Consider the following 13006-nt stretch of genomic DNA (forward strand, 5'->3'; position numbering starts at 1 on the left):
AGTAAGTGGCCTAACTTCTCTGGCAACCAACAACTGCCCACCGTGACACTGCCCTTTCTTCTCTTACTGTGGTAGTCTCAGAAGGGAAAAGCACCGAGGTCGTAAAGCAACCTGGGGGAAGGGGACTCTAATTATTCATAATAAATAAGGTCACCTAAATGAATCTTCAGTCTTCCCAGGTGGCTCAGTGGTAAATAATCCGTCTGCCAATGCAGGAGACTCAGGTTCGATCCTTGCATCGGGAAGATCCTCTGGAGGAGGAAATGGCAACCCACTCCAGTATTCTTGCCTGGAAAATCCCATGGACAGAGGAACCTGATGGGCTACAATCCACGGGATCACACAGAGTTGGACACAACTTAATGACAACAAAATGAATCTTCAAATACTGCTGAATTCTAAGAGTAATGCATTTTGTAGCTAAGTTAGGGTCCTGGATAGAACAGGTATTTACTAGGTATTATCATCCACTCCCAAACACAATACCAAGGATTGCTTAATCTACGTAGACTACTGTCACAAAATTTCCCTAAATTCCTACTACAAATGTACATCTGTGCTAGTCATCACACATTAACCTAGAAACTATGACATGACTCCTGCCTCAGAGGGAAATCAGATGTTCCACACAAAAAAACTAGGAACATACAATTTATAAACAACCCTAAATTTTTATTCTGCTAGCTAGAAGACACAGAAAAAAGTGTTTTTCTTGTTGAACGGTATACAAGGCAAGGAGAGGAGGGAAAAAGAGAAAAATTTTCTGGAAGACTGAAAAACAACATCATTATTGTTACATCTTCCAAACCTAAACAAAATAGACAGACATCTGTAAGCCATTAGGTACCAAATTATTGTCAATATTAATCAGATTTTTACAGTCCTGGATCAAGAAAATCACTGAAAAACCAACATTTAAATTTACCTAAATTTGAGTTTATGACAGGTTTTCTCCTGGAAAAAGAGATAAATTCTGGACCTTCAAAGTAATTATAATTGGAGCTGAGGAACAATATGAAAAACATTTTGTTATTCAACCTGATGCCTTCCACATGGTAACTCCTAAAGTGATTTCTCCTTTTGAGATAAGGCAACCTCAGAGTAAAATGTTTTCCTATGCTTGACAAAGCAGATGCTTTTTGATGAACCTATTTTCCTTTAAAAATTAGTAGCAAAGTTATCAAGTCCTATAAATGATACTAAAGCCACCTCTTTTCAAAACAGACCACAGTACTAGTCACATAACAGCACACCTCTTGAGCTGGAAAAAAAGCTTAAAGATAAATGCTCTACCATATTAGTTATTAAGTCTAATTAATAATACTGCCACATAGAAATATCTTAAGCCCTTTTCTATGCCTTTTTGAAGCTTAGCACACTACAACAATTATACTAAAAAATAAACTGACTAAAATCCTTCGTCCTAAAACTCAGTGTCAATAATGACTGGCATGAGTAAAATTGCCACAAACAAAAACAAAAATACACTAAAAGCTGGGACGTGTATCACTTTATTCTTGCCAAATCCTGAAACTGGTAGTATTTCCATGACTACTTTCTCTGACCCTGAAACATTCATGTTATTTAAAAAAAAAACAAACTTGATATTATTTAGGAAGAATTACCTAAATTTCAAACAAAATCTAATCAAATAAATAATAAGCAATTATTATTTAAAAGGGCACCTTTAGTGTTTCAGTGTAAGAATTAGGTCCTCAACTACAAAGAAAACTGTAGCTGGCAGTTATGAGAGTCTTCCCTGTCATCAACAGAGCTCCCACTGCCACCCAACATCCAGCCATACCCCTGCCATTCTGCTACAGTTTACACATAGATAAGCCTAGTTCACTGATCCGAGGGCCATTTCAAGTGTCTCTCTTCTCAATGGCAGTCGATGGCCATCTCCTCAAGAAGGGACAAACACCCAGTGTGTTTATTTTTGTTTGGAGGGAAGGTGGAGTGGGGTACGCATTGTAGTGGCCACTACAGCAGCTTATTCGTTCAAAGAACAAAGCGCTCAGACACAAAACAAGCCGTTCCTTCTCTGATCACTAGGAAGCACTGCAAATCGACCACACTATTTCCCACTGACAAACATGATACAAGTCAGACATCTAAGCCATACTCCGTTCCCTGATGAACACTTAGGCTGGTCTAACCCCTAACTTCCCTAGAACAGCAAGCAGGTCAGCTAGAGAAAAGATGTTCTTTCTGCCCACAGCAGGGGTGGCAGGAAGAAGCAAACACTAGCTCAGGGCTTGAGTTCTCAACGCTTTCTGCCTCCTCAGATCCTTCAAAAGCCACTGCCAGCAGCCCCCATCTCACAGGACACCGTGTCAGTCTGTGGACAGATTTAAGATTTTTCCAGTTTAAACAAAACATCCAGAAATCAGCACCTAGTAAAGACTGGAAAAGGAAAATAAAAATAGGTCAAATCAGTTTATAGAAAGATGTAAAATACTACAATGCAATGCAGCCAAATTCATATCTAGTCATTTAGAGACTGTCATAGCCTTGAACTTCAGCCTTTCAGAAAATGAACTGTACAATTCCTTAAAATGGTCTCAAATAAAACATACAGTATGTTTTGCATATTTTTTCTCACTCTTAAAAAAGTAAATATAATTATAACAAAAATATAATGAACACTATCCAGAGTTCCTTTACTGTTAGAAAGAAGCCACATGGAAAAATTTTTTCTCCAGCTGCTAAAAAGAAGCCTTTTAATTTATGTTTTCATATTTCTAGGACTAAGCTGGTTCACAGTTGAGATAAATCCCTTAAGTGAGAAATGTAGGACAAGGAATAAAGTAGGTATAGTAATGGCAAGCATGTGAGCTGCATTTTTAAGAAAACAATTACAATGGAAGGAACAGTCATAGAATGGATAAAGATACAGTCCCAGAGCTGTAACGGCCAGCGTCATAAATTCAGCCGATCTCAATCAAGCACAAGGGTGTCAGGAAACAGAGAGGCTCCGCCCAACAGGAGGGGGCTTCCTTCTCAGAAAGCAGTGTTTTATTGGGAGTTCTGCACAAAACTAGAATACAATCTTGGTACATGAAAGTACTATTTCATGTACTTGGATGAACTAAATTACAACTGAAGAATTAATCCAGATAGAGAAGTGTACATAAACATTTGCTGTCTGAACTAGAGTCAAATAGGAAAGACCAAATTAACATCAGCTATTAAACTCCTTCAGATAATATAATCAAAACATAATTAGTTATAATGACCAAATCTAACATCTCTCTTCTATTATCTAGGGAGACCATACAATTTATCTTCCAAACTAGGATGTTATTCTAGGACACTCCATCCAGAATAGGATGTATGGTCACTCTAAAAAGAAAATCATCTGCCACAAAAACCAAAGAACAAGTAAAACAATTCCTAAAGCCATCAGGGCTCCAAGTCATAATCAACTCAATGAGGCACGTGGACTGACAAAAGAGTAGAACACAACGACTCTCAAAGTGACCAAACCACAATCTTTTTAGCTTTTGGGTCAAAAAGGACAATCTGAACAGGCAGAATCCAGTACTGTCAAAAGCAGGCTTGCCAAGTCTTGTGCATTTTCTGACCCAACGGTTTGATAGGAGTAACAAACACCTAGAAAGTAGGTCATCTTGCCCAGTGCAACAGGCAGGTGTTAAGTAAATGTCACTTCACTTGCATAGACTGGAAGTGGTGCTATCAGCCCCTCTTCAATTCTTGTGATGTGCTTGCTACGTGCTTAGTTGCTCAGTCGTGTCCGACTCTTGCAACCCCATACACTGTAGCCCTCCAGGCTGTTCTGTCCATGGAATTTTCTAGGCAAGAATACTGGAGTGGGTTGTCATTTCCTCCTCCACACGAGTGTCTTAGAAGTTATTTATTGATAAAAAGAAATAGATGAAATAATGTATTAAATATGCAGTTCTCTCACAAATATTTTAAACTGACTCCCAACCACCTAGGAGAAGGCAATGGCAACCCACTCCAGTACTATTGCCTGGAAAATCCCATGGACGGAGGTGCCTGGTAGGCTGCAGTCCATGGGGTTGCTAAGAGTTGGACTCGACTAAGCAACTTAACTTTCACTTTCCACTTTCATGCACTGGAGAAGGAACTGGCAACCCACTCCAGTGTTCTTGCCTGGAGAATCCCAGGGACGGGGGAGCCTGGTGGGCTGCCATCCATGAGGTCGCACAGAGTCGGACACGACTGAAGCGACTAAGCAGCAGCAACCACCTCATCAACTATTAGTGCCTATCTACATCACTTCATTCAAATAAAACTCAAGTAAAGCTCAAGAAAAAAAAACTCACTAAATTTATATAAAAATCTACTTTTCAGACGTATTTTTCACTTCTGTCATCTTGATTTGAAATCCAATAAAGCCAACTCCACTAGTGAAATAGGTTACTCGTGCTTGCTTTGTAAATACGAGTAACAGGACCTTCCATTGCCCAGTTCCTGCTTACCTTAAAAACGTAGAGTTTGGCTATGAGAGCAGTTTATCAGTGACACCAAAACGAAAGTTGAGTGCTTCTAATACAACTTCGGAGAAGGCAATGGCAAGCCACTCCAGTACTCTTGCCTGGAAAATCCCATGGATGGAGGAGCCTGGTAGGCTGCAGTCCGTGGGGTCGCTAAGGGTCGGACACGACTGAAGTGACTTAGCAGCAGCAGCAATACAACTTAGATCAATTCCAGCCAATTCAAAATTACAAGTGGAGCTGGAGACATTATATGTAGTCATATGCTGCTGCTGCTGATGCTAAGTCACTTCAGTCGTGTCCGACTCTGTGTGACCCCATAGATGGAAGCCCACCAGGCTCTCCCGTCCCTGGGATTCTCCAGGCAAGAACACTGGAGTGGGTTGCCATTTCCTTCTCCAATGTGTGAAAGTGGAAAGTGAAAGTGAAGTCGCTCAGTCGTGTCCGACTCTTAGCGACCCCACACACTGCAGCCCACCAGGCTCCTCCATCCATGGGATTTTCTAGGCAATAGTACTGGAGTGGCTTGCCATTGCCTTCTCCGATATGTAGTCATATAACAGTCCCTAAAACTTTTAAGGAGTCTGCCCTTAAATTTATTTGGCAAAGTGTTTCAATTATGCCTACAATCTCACTATTCAAGCTTTTGGAAGTATGTAAGAAATGTTTGAAGCCCTGAATTAAATTCAAATGGCTTATTCTGAGGGTTTATATTCTGAGGGTTCCTAGTCCCCATGTCCCATCACAGGGGTGGGAGGTGAGGTGGAATGAGCAGGGACTAAAGCCCCACTCCAGCAGCCTCGACCAACCAGAACAGCTCTACTTTCAACAAAGTACTGGTGGGAAGGGGGTTAGGAGGGATGGCTTCCCAGGTAAGTAAACTAATTCTTCAAATAAAATCTTCTTCACCTAGGAAAGTTCATAAACCACCAGACTTATCACCTCATCCATATAGAAAAGTCCCCTGAGATGTAGTCATTTTAATTTGCTTCTACTACTGCAGAAGTGTGGCTCACAACGGGTCTTTTTGGGTCTTTGTGGCTCACAATGGGTCTTTCTTCTAAAGAAGTCTCAGCAAATGAAGAAGGCCTTTTGGGTATGGGGGCAACTTTAACTACCACTGGTTTCAACCTTTATTGGATGATACTAGAACATGTGTATGGCGCAAACTCCAATAACCTATTTCTTTGAGAGAAATGAAAATGTAAAATAACAGAGTTGTAGTGCCTACGGTAACTTATCATGTAATCCCAATGGCTAAACACTGGTGTTAACTTTGAATGGGGAAGAATTCAAGAGGATCAGAGCGGTTTGCTTGTAAAAGATTGATTATCATATTAAGTTATACATAATGGAGATTAAAAAATAAAAACTTGGCACTAAGTCCTGACACCTTGCAGGTACTGTGCTTAAAGTGCTGTCTGCATTACTTTAATCCTCACAATAACTGTGGGAGAAGTACAATTATTATGATATTACACACAAGAAAACTGAAACCAGTGAGGTGGTGTAACACCCCAAGATACAGTTATTTGTGTTTACATCTTGATTTGTACCCCCATCTGTGTCTAAACTGCTTCTTATAATCACTACACAATACTACCTTTAATGAAAAGGGCAATTTATTAACAGAAAATATTAATAAAAGATCATTCAACATCATCATCAAAAAGTTTTAAAATTTTTGAGCTTGCAGAGAAAACACCTGAGATGTATAAATAACAAATGTTAAGAGACTGCAAAAAGTGCACAGGATAAAGTCCAACTTAAGTATCTATGTATGATCATACATGATGGATATATGTATGAAGAAAATAAACAGATTAAAACAAAAAGAAGTCCCAAGCACAGGCTTCCTACGTAAGTAAAAACGTGAAGATCAGAAAAGCCGCCTAGAAGACCAAGGTTTAACCAGTTTCCCATCCAAGACGAAGGCTTTTGCCTCCATTCTCTTTTCAGTGTTAGAATTAAAAAATTAAGCCTCAAAGTCTACTCTATGCCTGACCTTGTTACCACGGTTACAGGAGTCTCAGCCATCCTTCCTTCCTCTGCTAACTTCCATCTTTAAGACATTAGATTGAGACAGTCAGCTCTATCATCTATAGACATGAGTTCACATAGTAAAACCTACGGACCACTCTTCTTACTGAATGAACTGTTTGTAACCACCTATCCTTTTCCCTGGGAGTACTCATAATTTGGCTCATCAACCTTGAAACTACTCCACTGAATTCTTCCTCATCTCAGAGAATGTCAATTCCATCCTTACTATTATTGCTCCAGTCAAAAATTAACAGCGATCCTTGAAGGCTTGGGCTTCCCTTGTGGCTCAGATGGTAAAGAATCCACCTGCAATTCAGGTGATCTAGGTTCAATCCCTGGGTTGGGGAGATCCCCTGGAGAAGGGAAAGGCTCCCCACTCCAGTATTCTGGCCTGGAGAATCCTATGAACTGCAAAGACCATGGGGTTGCAAAGAGTCGGACACAACTGAGCCACTTTCACTTGAAGGCTTGCTCACTTTCCCTCAACCCACACACAATCAATCCATTAGCAAAATCTGCTGGCTTCATCTCAAAAATATACCCACAATCAGAACATTTATAATCTCAACTGCTAGCACCCTGACCATTCCCCTAACCATCTCCATCTCTCCTTATCCTGATTTATTTTTCCCCCACAGCACACAGCACCTTCTAACGTACTTTAATAAGTCTTCCTTATGTTTACTGTCACCTCACTACCAGAATGTAAATTCCACGAGGGCAGAAACTAGTCTCTCAGGTTCACAGATGTGGCTGTTCTGTCTAGAACATCATCTTACACACTATAGGGCTCAAATGTTTGTTAAATGAATCCAATATTAATGAGTAAGCACCTGATCAAGAGTGTTAAACTTCCAACAGTCTATACAGTCATCAACAACTGGGTTTTAAAGCAGTAACAGAAGGTAGATTAAAAGGCCAAGAAGTAGGTGAGCCTTTCCTCCCCTAGCAAAGTGATTTGCAATCTCAAACAGCACTGGCTGAGAGTGTGCAGAATGATAAGGTAAATCAGACTAGGCGAGCATGCTTCCCCTTGTTCAGATAAAAACCTCAATGGGCCATGACACAGTAGAAACCTGTCTGGAGCCACCATCTCATCTACCTACCTACATTCCTTCATTGTGCTAACTCCACTTCAGAATGTGTCCCAGATCTCACCTCTGCAACCATCAACAGCCACTTCACCGTGAGCAGCGTGACACCGTGTGCTTCATGTGTCACAGCTGTTTCCATGCTGGTGTGGGCAAGGAGCACCTCCCTCAGCTCCCTCGACACAGGCCCCAGCATCCTGCTGATGTCAACGCAGGAAGATTCTTTCCCATCTCTGCCTCTCCACTAACACTTGATGAGTTCATTAAAAACTTACTTTAATAACTAGCACTTCCCAACTCAAGTGCCAGGCACCACTTCTATACAACATGAACCAGATCATTTAATCCTCACAAAATCCCCCAAGAGGTAGGCATGATAACTGCTCCCAATTTACAGATGAGAAAATTTGAGGACATATTAAAAGAATTACTAAGGAAGCCCAGAACCATCCTCTGTGAAGTAAAGATGAAGAATGTATCCTTTCATAACACTCCCCAGGAAGATACATGTAAAAAGTAGAAATAAATACAACTCAGAAAAAAAAAAAAAATCTGCTAATCAATTCAGAGAAAATGATGCAATCTGAGAATCATCTTCTGTAATCCCCTAAAGAAATAATGTTCTGAGGCAATGGTTATGGTTGATGCTAAAAGGTGAAAACGTCTGATGGGGACTTCAGAATGGATGAGGTTGACAACAGCTGCCTCCTAACATGATGCTATACCCCAGAACTCTTGCAAAAACATCAAGTAAATACAACCTATCGACTCTGCATGGATTCAGATTTAAGCAAGTCAATTGCAGTGACACATCTAAGACAATTTAGGACATTTGAATATGGGTATCAGATATTAAGGAATTATAGTTAGGTGGCATAAAGGCACTGTTTTTTCTTTTTTAGCCCTGACCTTTTAGCTATATACTAAATACTTACGACTGAATTTTTGTATCTGCATTTGCTTTGAAGGACTCCAGCAAAAATTGATTCAGTATGTGCATACACATACACGCATGTGTGTGTGTGAGTTGCTCAGCTGTGTCCAACTCTTTGTAACCCCAACTGATTCAGAATTATCAATAAATGCTAAATACAATGGAAGACTACTGGAGAAAAGAATATTCAGTCTCAAGTTTGTCACTCCATAAATCACTTAATAATTTCTAAAGGGAAAAAAGTACATTAATAATGGAACAATCTAGTGGATATCACCCTAACCAAAAGACTGAGTGACATCCCCAAGAGGGGAACAAACTGACCTGTCTCCTGGTATAATACATTGATATTCCTGTGTAATATTCCTGCCAACAATGTTTAACCTATCTCTAATCATAAGAAAGCAACTAGACAAATTCAAATCAAGGGACTCTCCAGACCAGAGGGCATGGACTCTTCAAAGTGACAATGTCTTCAATGACAAAGAACGGTTCAAGATCTGTTCAAGATCAAGGAGACTACATAACAACCAAATGCATGAAACTTGATTGAATACTGAATTAAAGAACTAAAGGCTAACACTGGAATAAGGTAAACTTGAACACAAACTGAACATTCTGCAATTGCATTGTAGTAATGTCAAACTTGATTGTAATGGTTATGCTATGGTTAGAAAGTCCTTATTCCTAAGAAAGGCATGTCAACAATACCTGCAACAATTCGTATACAGATAAAGAGCCAATAGGGCAAATTTTAATCCCCAGTGATCTAGGGGAAAAGCATACAAGGGTTAACTGAATGGTTCTTATATCTCTTCTAAAGGTGTAAAATTTTCAGATGAAAGAATATAAAGTACTCCAGCAAAAAATATACGAATAAAGGGAAGGGGTGGTGTAGATAAAGCAAGAGTGGTAAACATTGATAACTGTTGAAGCTGGGTAATAGGTACAATACAGAGATCCGTTAAACGAGTTACTTCTGTGTATGGTCGAGCCGACGTCTTAGTTCTCACTTCTACAGAACGGAAAAAAACGTGTACTTCAAGTCAACATCATCAAGACAGATTACTAATCAAGGTAGATTACTAGGTAAAAGTCCTGTGGGAAAGAAATAAGCATTAAACAACCATCATATACTGTCAACTCTTTCGGGAAAGGCTTGGAGACGACCTATAAAATAGAAGCCTGCTAGACTGAATGCATGTTAATATAACCACTCCAACGTGTCTACACTCCATCTCTGCTCTTTGCCCACAGCTAGTGGCCAAGGCTCGCTCCCTTGCTTAAGTCTCAGCCTTGCCTGAGCACTGTAACAAAAATACATTAGGCCACATTTTGTCCCTTTATCTTGATGTTTCTCTTCACAGCATCTACTAGTCTGTCTCCCTCATTAGAATGTAAGCCCCAGGAAAGCTGGAACTTTTTCCTATAGTTTACAACACACGGTAGTGGTAGGCACTCAAAATGGATGTAAAACGCTTCCTTCTGTCTAAAGCGACTTTTTAGCTCGAATACTATTACAGTGGATGCAGTGATCAAAAGTTTAGCTTCTAGCTTTGAGACTGCCTTTAGGATCCTAACTTGGCACCTGACTGAGCTGTATGGTCCCGGGTACCTTTCTGCTTCAGTGTTTTCATGTGTAAAATGGAGAATACACACACATAATACACACACCTCGCTTAAACCAGCCACTGAGGATTAGGTATCACAAGCCATAAGTTTTATCAATGTAGGACATCCAACCATGTCAACTTGTGGTGGTTTACCTTCATGTTTTCCGTTCTTATCTTACTTGGTTCCAATTTTATGTTCCTAGAAAAACTGTTCCTAGAAGAAGAGAGGCCAAGAAGTTTCTCATTTTTCCATGAGACTGAGGCCAGAAAATGTAAACACAAGAGTCTTCCTGGTAAACCAGATTCTAACTCCCAGGAGGCCAAGTCATAAAACAGAAGATCCTAAAATTGGGATGATTCCTCAGGCAGATGCTTTTGGTTAGAAAACTTTTAAATCTTCTAATCTTCTCAAAGGTTTGGGGAATACAGGATTTTCAAGAAGTAAACAACCGAACCATAAACAGGCTAACAGTTTTTGGAAGGAATGATCAACATTATGCCCTGAACAGAACCTAAGAAGTGAACATAAAACTGAGGCATGGTTTTGTAGATTACAAATCCAGCTGATTTTTCTCTTACATTTCAAAGACAGAACAAGTAAAATACAGAGAAATAAGATCAGAAATGCTTTCCTTGGATGTGAGAAGGCAGGAGATCTTGAAATTTTAAGTAGCTTCCAGTTAATTATTTCACCCAAATCAGGTAAAATATTTAATAAAGGAAAGGGTATTAGGAGGAATTTCTTCACTTTAATCTTCTTAAACTAGATTTGCACAAACTCTTGGTCCTCAGTCTATACATAAGAACGGCATTCCTGAAACCAATCATGGACTTTATAAAGATCATCCCTGATGGAAACTCAGCATTCTAAGGTTTCCAAGATCATAAACGTTACAAAACTGCACTCTCATGTCACTGCCAACAAAACAGAAAACAAGCAGTATACCAGCACAAAACAATGAGAATCAAAACCACCTACTACTGGGTCATATATTTACCTTGGTTGAAGCCAACTTTTTTAAAAGGACACTTAAGTACACCTTCCCTGTAATATATGCCTGACAAAGATCCTACCTCCAAACTTAGTTGACCACCACACAGCCAAGGTGTTCTCGTACTAAACTACTTCCATAGCAATCTGGATGTTACAGCTGCCCTTGGGTTTCTACACCTGACAAAATCAAAGCATTTTAATAGCCAAGGAGACACTTTAAACACTGAAGTCTAAACAAAGACAAAACCAGGAATTTTTTTTTTTGGCTGCACCACGGGGCTTGTAGGATCTTCATTCACTGGCCAGGCATCAAACCCGCACACTCGGCAGTGATAGCTCAGAGTCCTAACAACTGGACGGCCAGGGAATTCAAAACCAGGAATTCCTGATGCTAGGGCAGAAACAGGCAAATGCCAGTTTATGAGCATTGAGTGCTTCAGATGGAGGTTTTAAGAAGCCTCTGCTTTCACTTGCGATTCCATTTTTAAGCTCTCATCCATGTCAATCTCTACTGAAATGTTCCCAAAGTGGGTAGGGATTCCCTTAACTAGGGCACTGTAATCATAATAAAAATGATGAGGGAGATGAGTGGCAACAAGTCAATTGTACCCTAGACTGGAAAGGTAGGGAAGAACAAACTGGACCTGAGTTTATTTGCAATCTGCTGTAGAGTACCTGGGGTGGGAGTGGGGAAGTAACAAAGACAAAAAGGGAAAGTCAGTCAGGGTAATGACTTGGCTTCCGTTCTATGGAAACACGAAGCCTGGCCAAAAATTGTTAATGTCACATCATCCCCTTGATCTACACTCTGACTAGAGGAACACCTAATTTTTTTTCATAGTAATACTATATTCCAAGGGTCATGTGTCATATAAGCTAATGTGAATTTCATAGATATACCCTGAGGAAAAATGTCATCTTCTAGATAAAGGAGACTCTTTCAAGAAGCATTATTTCAAACCTGTAGGACCTCAGTACAGCAGCTGTAAAACCAAACTGTACTACGGCATCCTTAAAATTAGCAATCACCCAGATGTCTGAAGACAAAGTGGACTGTGAATACCAATTTCTGACAGTTCACACTAAGTCACACCTCAGTCTTTGTGCGACTCTCTGAAGTCTGTATGTGCACTCGGCCTAAATGGGCACACACAATCCACTAGTCCAAAACTAGATACAAACTGATACTCCTTTTAAAGACCTGGCCGTGTTTGCCATCTACTATTAGTCCTACTGTAAATCAAAGGCCAGTTAACTAGATGGGTTCTGTCAATGTGAGCAGCAATTTCTGTAACCTAAATGCTGAAAGAGGTCCAAAGGCAATTAAGGATGTCTTTAAGGAACATCTAAAACCCATTATCTAAATCAGAAATGACAAGATGTTAGCCAAACCTGACCAACAGATACATTTCCTTAGATCCATGGTGCTTCAATATCATGGTGCAAGCATCTAAAAATTTAACAAAGACAAAAAGTAACCCAAAAAAATCAACTTCCTATAATATCTGGAGTTTTGGCTAATAGGATAGATAAAGACAAGCTGGCAAAACCAGGCCCACACTCCCCACGGCACTAATACCCAGTGGCAGTAGGCACCACCAGCACCAGCATGAGCGAGCATGCACACACATGTGCACACACACACCCACCCCTGTAGCAGCTCCACCATCTGCCACGGGCCCACTAACCCCTTTCAGTCTTTGAATTACAACATTACAAACTCCAACAAAATAATCTAAGGCCAATTCATACTTACCAGTTTTAACACACCAAAGTCAAAAGAATTCAACATATAACCCTTCTATTCCTTAGACAACTTTTTTCTTAACAGTTTTCATTGACTCGTG

The 13006-nt window shown here is 40.0% G+C and overlaps 2 protein-coding genes across 4 annotated transcripts in view; both read right to left on the minus strand.

The window, feature by feature from the left end:
* MRPS6 (mitochondrial ribosomal protein S6) overlaps positions 1-13006 on the minus strand; it is a 70585-nt gene that overhangs the window by 48455 nt on the left and 9124 nt on the right. The gene's annotated exons all lie outside the window — the stretch shown is intronic.
* Positions 1-13006, minus strand: part of SLC5A3 (solute carrier family 5 member 3) — a 40241-nt gene that overhangs the window by 18107 nt on the left and 9128 nt on the right. The window contains exon 1 of one of the 3 annotated variants that reach the window (XM_088835609.1): positions 155-4131. The exons of the other annotated variants lie outside the window; for them this stretch is intronic. The gene's annotated coding sequence lies outside the window, so the exon portion shown is untranslated. Of the gene's footprint in view, positions 1-154; positions 4132-13006 lie in introns of those variants that run through there. 3 annotated transcript variants of the gene reach the window in all.

The sequence above is a fragment of the Moschus berezovskii genome, chromosome 1 (assembly GCF_049115385.1).
Source record: "Moschus berezovskii isolate FMDL1 chromosome 1, NW_MosBer_1.0, whole genome shotgun sequence".
NCBI lineage: Eukaryota > Metazoa > Chordata > Mammalia > Artiodactyla > Moschidae > Moschus > Moschus berezovskii.